At 40.7% G+C, this 7,377-nt stretch overlaps 1 non-coding gene across 1 annotated transcript; it reads left to right on the top strand.

Annotated features, from left to right (window-relative positions):
- Positions 1-3,836: 3,836 nt before the first annotated feature.
- Positions 3,837-3,943, top strand: LOC131229940 (small nucleolar RNA R71). Its single transcript, XR_009163675.1, has one exon. It is a non-coding gene; the product is annotated as a small nucleolar RNA R71 (small nucleolar RNA).
- Positions 3,944-7,377: the final 3,434 nt, after the last annotated feature.

Here is a 7,377-nt window from a genome sequence, read left to right as displayed (position 1 = left end):
GGATGGGATTCAAAGGCATCATATTTCGACGGGACAATGCTCCCAATTTTTGACAACGCTCACAAGCCTTGCAAAACTCATAGTGTCCCTGAACATCTTGGGCCAATAAAAGCCACACTGTAAAATCTTGGCCGTGGTCTTTTTAGCAGAAAAGTGACCACCACAGGCCTGTGAATGACAGAAGGATATGACACTCTGATACTCGTCATCTGGCACACATCTCCTTAGAATTTGGTATAGGCAATATTTGAATAAATATGGATCATCGCAAAAAAAGTTGTGCACCTTGGTAAAGAATTTCTTCTTATCTTCTGCAGTCCAATGCATCGGTATGAAACCTGTGGCAAGATAATTGGCAATATCAGTGAACCAAGGTGAATGGGAGACTCTGAACAGTTGTTCATCAGGGAACATGTCATTGATATGGGTCACCTTAGGGGAATCAGAGGTATTAAGGCAAGATAGATGATCGGCCACTACTTTCTCTACTCCCTTTTTATCTTTAATTTTCAAATCAAATTCTTGGAGTAGAAGGATCCATCGTATCAAACGGGGCTTATAATCATTCTTAGAAAGAAGATACTTAAGTGCCGCATGATCTGTTTAGATAATGATCTTGGATCCAATCAGGTAGGACCTAAATTTATCCAAAGCGAACACTACGGCTAGGAGTTCCTTTTCCGTAGTCAAGTAGTTCACTTGGGCAGAATTTAAAGTTCTACTTGTGTAATGAATGACGTAAGGCCTCTTATCTTTTCTCTAGCCTAAAACTGCTCCAAGAGCATAATCAGAAGCGTCGCACATAAGCTCAAAAGGAAGGCTCCAATCGGGTGGCTACATGATAGGTGCAGTGGTTAACATGCCCTTAAGCTTGGTGAAAGCTTCCTGGCATTGCTCCGTCCACTCGCATGGTGCATCCTTTTGCAGAAGATTACATAAAGGACGAGAGAGGAGACTAAAGTCCTTTACGAATCGTCTGTAAAACCCTGCGTGTCCTAAGAAGGATCGCACATCTCTGATGTTCTTGGGTGGAGGTAGGTTAGAGATAAGATCAATTTTTACCATATCTACCTCGATTCTCTTGGACGAGATGATATGCCCAAGGACAATTCCCTTCTGAACTATGAAATGACACTTCTCCCAATTAAGTACCAAATTCTTTTCTTCACATCTTCTCAGCACACATTTAAGCCTCTCTAAGCATTTGCTGAAAGATGAACCGAAAACAGAGATATCGTCCATGAAGACCTCTAGATATTTGTCCACAATATCAGAAAAGATACTCATCATACATCGTTGAAAGGTGGCAGGGGCATTACATAACCCGAATGGCATCCTTCTGCAGGCAAAGGTGTCATAAGGATATATAAATGTAGTCTTTTCCTGGTCCTCAAGGGCGATTTCAATCTGATTGTATCCCGAATACCCGTCAAGGAAGCAATAGTAGGAATGACCAGCTAGCCTTTCCAAGATTTGATCGATGAAGGGCAAAGGAAAGTGGTCCTTCCTTGTGACGGTATTCAGCTTTCTGTAGTCAATGCACATTCTCCACACAGTAGTAACTCTGGTCGGCACGAGTTCATTATTGACATTGGCTACAATGGTGATCCCGGATTTCTTAGGAACCACCTGAGTTGGACTCACCCATTAACTATCGGATATGAGGTATATGATACCCACATCCAATAGTTTAAGAACCTGGGCCTTAACCACTTCCTTCATGTTTAGATATAGTCTACGTTGTGATTGCCGAGCGATTTTCTCATTATCTTCAAGATATATGCGGTGAGTACAAATCGATGGGTTGATTCCCTTAAGGTATGTTATCGTCCATCCAAGAGCTCCCTTATGCTCAAGGAGAGTACCTATGAGCATACTCTCCTGCTCTTTCTCCAGGTGGGCAGAGATTACCACCGGGTATGTCTCATCTTAACCTAAATAGACATATTTCAAAACAGAAGGCAAAGGTTTTAGGTCAAGCTTCGGTGGCTTGAGGTTAGACGGTAGAGGCACTACATTAGTTTGGGGCAACTCTTCAAATTGTGGCCTCCACCGGTTAACTTCAAGTACCGGCGTAGTATCAAGCATGGCACACGTCTCCCTATTCATGTCATCATCAAAATCATGGGAGTGGGCACGTCTCTAGAGGATCAGAGGATAAGGCAAGAGGCGTTCTATCTTCCATAAAAGAATCAATCATGTTAATGTTATGGAAATCATCATCATCCTCTGAATTGCTGCCGTTATTGAAAAAGATGTTTGACTCCAATGCCAAATTTTTGAAAGATATAGTCATAATACCATTCCTGCAATTGATAATCGCATTTAAAGTGGCTAGGAATGGGCGACCAAGAATGACGGGAATCTGAGTGCTCATGTTATTGATGGGTTCGGTATCCAGGATGATAAAATCTATAGGGTAGTAAAATCTATCGACCTGGACCAACACATCCTCGATTATCCCTCTTGGTATACGAATAGTGCGATCAGCAAGTTGTAGTGTGGTTGGGGTGGGTTTTAATTCACCCAATCCTAACTGTTTGTATACCGAGTAAGGAATCAAATTAACGCTTGGTCCTAAGTCAAGAAGTGCATGATCAATTCGATAGTTCCCGATTACACATGATATGGTTGGGCTACCAGGATCTTTGAATTTCTGCGGCACATCTTGCTTCAGGATGACACTCACTTTCTCAGTCAATAAAATTTTCTTTTGACTACTCTGCCGTCTTTTGGTTGTGTATAAGTCTTTCAGGAATTTAGAATATGAAGGTATCTATTTTACGACACCAAGTAGAGGAATGTTGACTTTTACTTGTTTCGATACTTCTAGAATATCCTGAGAGTTAGGCAAATGTTTTGATGCAATCAACCGTTGGAGGAACGGAGCAACTGGCTTCTCTAAAAGTTCTGGTTCTAATTTTTGTGGGACATCACTAGATCCATCATTGTTGTCCACTTCCGGGTCCTCAGGCTTTTCAGGCCTAACTGGGATGGTCTTGTCAATGATCTTACCACTCCTAAGAGTGGTGATGGATTTAGCTTGTTCCATCTGATTTGAAGAGCTAGGGTCACTTATTTCATTTTGCGCTTTGGGATTGGGGAGAGGTTGAGCAGGAAGTATCCCCTTTCCTCCACTTGTTAATTGTGACTCTATCCTTTGAATAGACGACGCAAGCGTTCCTAATGCCATGTGGATATCATGAAGCGCTTGTGCCAAATTCTGATTAAGTAGCTCTTGTTCTCGAATATGTTTTTGAAACGGATCCTCTTTAGGTCTCTCTTGTCGTTGTTGTGAAGTTTGATTAAAGAAACCTTGAGGGGTAGCAGTTTGTCCATTCTTCCAACTAAAATTTGGATGATTTCTCCAACCAGGATTATACGTATTAGAGGTCAATCCATTGAAAGGTCTTTGATAGTTATTTACGGCATTGGATTGTTCATTCAACACCTCTCGAAAAGCAGGTATTGTAGGACAATTTTCAGTTGTATGAATGTTGCAATCACAGATGCCACAAACACTTTCATTAACCTTATCCTTCTTTCCTTCCATGGCCTTAAATTTTCTTATGAGCGTAGTCACTTTATACTTGAGATCATCCTCTTCTTTCAAAAGATACAATCCACCTTTCTCCTTAGATTGAGTCGGCTTAGATGTGGTGTTTGACTTTGGGTAATAGTCCCATGATTGTGTTTTTTCAGCAAGACTATCGAGGTAATCCCATACCTCGTCAACATTTTTATTAATGAATTCTCCATTACACATTGTCTCGACCATTTGGCGCATGGAAGAAGTCAGTCCATCATAGAAAAAATTTGTAATGCGCCACGTTTCAAAGCCGTGTTGTGGGCACAAACTGACCAAATCCTTGAACCTTTCCCAACATTGGAAGAATGTTTCATCTTCCTTTTGGGCAAAGTTCATGATTGCTTTTCTGAGGGTAATCGTTTTATGATGTGGAAAAATTTTCTTTATGAATTCCCTCTGCATGTCATTCCATGTGCCAATGGATCTAGGACGCAGTGAATGTAACCACGTCTTGGCCTTCTCTTTCAAGGAAAATGGGAAGAGTTTCAGCCTAATTGTATCCTCAGATACATTAGGAAAGTATAAGGTGGCTATAATCTCGTCGAACTCTTTCAGATGTAGATATGGTTCTTCAGATTCAAGCCCATGGAACTTAGGAAGGAGTTGGATAACCCCTGGCTTGATGTCCATATGTCCTGTATTCTCAGGAAAAATCATGCATGAGGGCGTACTCACCCCCGCCGGTTGTAAATAATCTCATAAAGTACGAGGCGGGGGTGCTTGATGCACCTCATTCTCATCATGTGCTTCCTCAACCGTTGGTTGGGGTAGTGCGTGAGGTTGATTTGCAGCCATAACTTCAATTAACTCAGGGGAATTCGAGCGGTGTCTAGACCTGCGATGGACAGTCAGCCCCTCAACTAATCCTCCTTCAGTCAAGAGACGTCGAGTGTTATCACGGGCCCACTTGGGCATGAAACACTCGCAGCCCTTGATTTAAATTCTAAACCTAGTCCTAAGAAAGGAATTAAGAATCTAAAAAGAAAGAGAGGGTTGGAGAGAGGTTACCAAATTGGAGTCCCTAAGTTAAAAACCTGCAAAACAAACAAAACAAGTTAGTTTCTAAAAATAGAAAGTCTAAGATTATAAAATTCCTAATTAGAAGTAAACTAATTTCTAAAGAAGAAATTCCTAGAAAACAAATTAGGAAAGTCTTAAACTAGAAAGTAAGTTAATAAGAGGATATGAAAAATAGAAAGTAGAAATTAGAAAGACCTTACTAAATTAGAAGTTTCTATCTTAAAAGCCTATAAAACAGTAATGTTAGTCTAAAAATAGAAAGTCTACGAATAGGAAAATTCTAGAAATAAAATAGGAAACAAGGTTAGGATTCTTAAAGAATTAGAATTAGAAACTTGCTAAAAGGGAAACAAATCCTAATCTAGAAATAGAAAGGAAGAATTTAATAAGAAATTACCAATTTAGAAACTATCTCAGAAACCTACAAAATATGAAAACAGGTTAGTTTTTAGAAATCAACAGAAAATAATCTAACCTAAAATTAGAGAAATCCTAATCTTAAACTAATCCTAAAACTAGTTAATTTCAAAAAACGTAACCGTCAGTCCCCAGCAACGGCGCCAAAAACTTGTTCACTCCCCAAGTGCAGGGTTGTGATGTAGTAATAAACTCGGTAAGACCGAGGTCGAATCCCAAGGGACTGAAACCTATACGTTATCTGAAACTAGGTAGAAATAGAACTAACTTAAGATGAAATCTAAATCAAATATAAATTGATGAATAATGGTGAGAGATTAATGTAAAACTTAAGAGAAATCAGAGATAAGAAACTAGAGATTCAGAGGATCCACTTATAGAGATCAGGGAGATCTTATGCCCGCTTCAAAAATCATGAAAATTAAATTGAACTTCCTCTGATATAATTTTAAAGAGATGAAAGGTATATGAATTAGAATGGATTCCATCACCAAACCATACCCAGGAGACAAAGCAAACAATAGAATTAAACTAATTACCAACCAATCAACATGCTATGAAGGTTAGGAAGGGTACCGTCATCCGACCATGCCCAGGAGACGATGGTGAACAACAGGGCTTCCTGACATCATAAACATAAAAAGTAAAGGAACATGCTCAAAGCTATCGCAGACCCATTGTAATTTTAGTCACAACAGACCATTAAAAACTAAAAATATTCCTTTAATTAAACCAAAATCAACATCAGTTCAATCTAAACAAAAGGCACAAGCAAAGAGTCTCCCATCTCACTACAAGCTTCACCTCTTAGCCCTAGCTAAGAGGTTTAGCCTGTCATAGACATGCTAAAATCTCATAAAAAAAGAAAAAAGAAAAGGAAAGAGGAACCAAAGGAAGAAGAAGGAAGAAGGAAGATGTGCTCCACTCCACGTCCAAGCCGCTCCACTTTTCTCTCTCTCCCACGTCTCCCTCCTCTCTCTCATGTTTACAACCTCCTTTTATAGTTGCTGGAAGGCTGGAGTCGGTGGCAGAGTCGCAGCAGGAAACGGAGTGCAACTTTTCGCAGCCAAGTTTCAGTGTCTCAAAACTCACCACTTTCCTCGCTCAATTTTCAAAGAAACATCGTCTCTTAGGATGTTTTTGAGTGCTCTACATGATGGACGGTTCAGATTTACCATATAATGAAAGATGGTGGGCCACAACCGCCTGAAAATCTGTATTTTTGCGGATGTACGAAAGCTTTTGCACCTCTTTGCTGTCATGATCGGTGGGCGCCACAGAGGTATTTTTGGGGAAATTCACCCCGTCCATTGGATTCAAGATGAAATTTCAGTCAAGAATGAGTGATTTTGAACGTCCATTTACGCGGCCCAGAGAAGAAATTATGCCAAAAATGGTTTTGAACGTCGCAGGACCGCTTGTTTGTGGCCTCTGTATCGCGCACATGTGCACGCATGGGTGTAAAATTTCAGCAAAATTTTGTAGTATTCGAGGCCATATACACGATGACCGGATCAGATTAGTCGGATAGGCCATGGGTGGGGCCCACAAACTTCTGCAAAATGGACTCTCGCCGGATGTGAAATAGGAACGCGGAAGCTTCCGTTGTGACGTTGGTGGGGCCCACTTTAGTGTTATTTTGACAAATCCAAGTCGCTCATTGAACTCCCCTCGAAAAACTAGTTAGGAAAGAGTATTTTTGGCTATACTTTGATGTGGCCCACGTAATCTTTAAAGCCACCGTCCGTTTTGTGTTTAAATGGTTATAATCCCATCCTCTTTGTTTCATCAAATATTGTCACCTAGGCCTTGGTAACATAGGCTTTGGAAATATAATGGACGGTTTGGATTGTCCACTGGGACAATGTATGGGCCCCACAACAGCAACCGAGCGTCCGTTTCTCGGACACTGTTTTACGAAAAATAGAAATTTCTATTTTCGCGTGAAGAGTCGGTCAACACCGACTTTAACCAAGTTAGTCGGTCCGGTGCACAGCAAATAAGTGTGCACTATGTACGCACACATGCACATACAGGGCCTCCTGTGATGTTTCTCAGAAATTCAATCCATCCATTCATTTTGTTGCCCCATTTAAGGCATTGGATCCAAAGTTGAGGCAGTTCCAGATATCAGGTGAGCCCCAAAATGAGATTTTATGGGCTAATCCGTCCATTGGGCCACTTCCACAATGATCCAATGGTTGAAATTTTACATGTGCGGTTAATTTATGATCCTCAGGCCATGTATAATGTTTCGAGCCGAATGGATGGTAGGAACCCCGTGATCTTGCATTCTGAATGATTTTCGGGCCACTTGAGCTTCAGTTTCTTGATTTTCTCAGATCTCTGGC

This window comes from Magnolia sinica, chromosome 16 (genome assembly GCF_029962835.1).
Source record: "Magnolia sinica isolate HGM2019 chromosome 16, MsV1, whole genome shotgun sequence".
Taxonomy (NCBI): domain Eukaryota; kingdom Viridiplantae; phylum Streptophyta; class Magnoliopsida; order Magnoliales; family Magnoliaceae; genus Magnolia; species Magnolia sinica.
The sequence above is the reverse complement of the archived record's forward strand: the minus strand, read 5'-3'. Positions and strand labels throughout refer to the sequence as shown.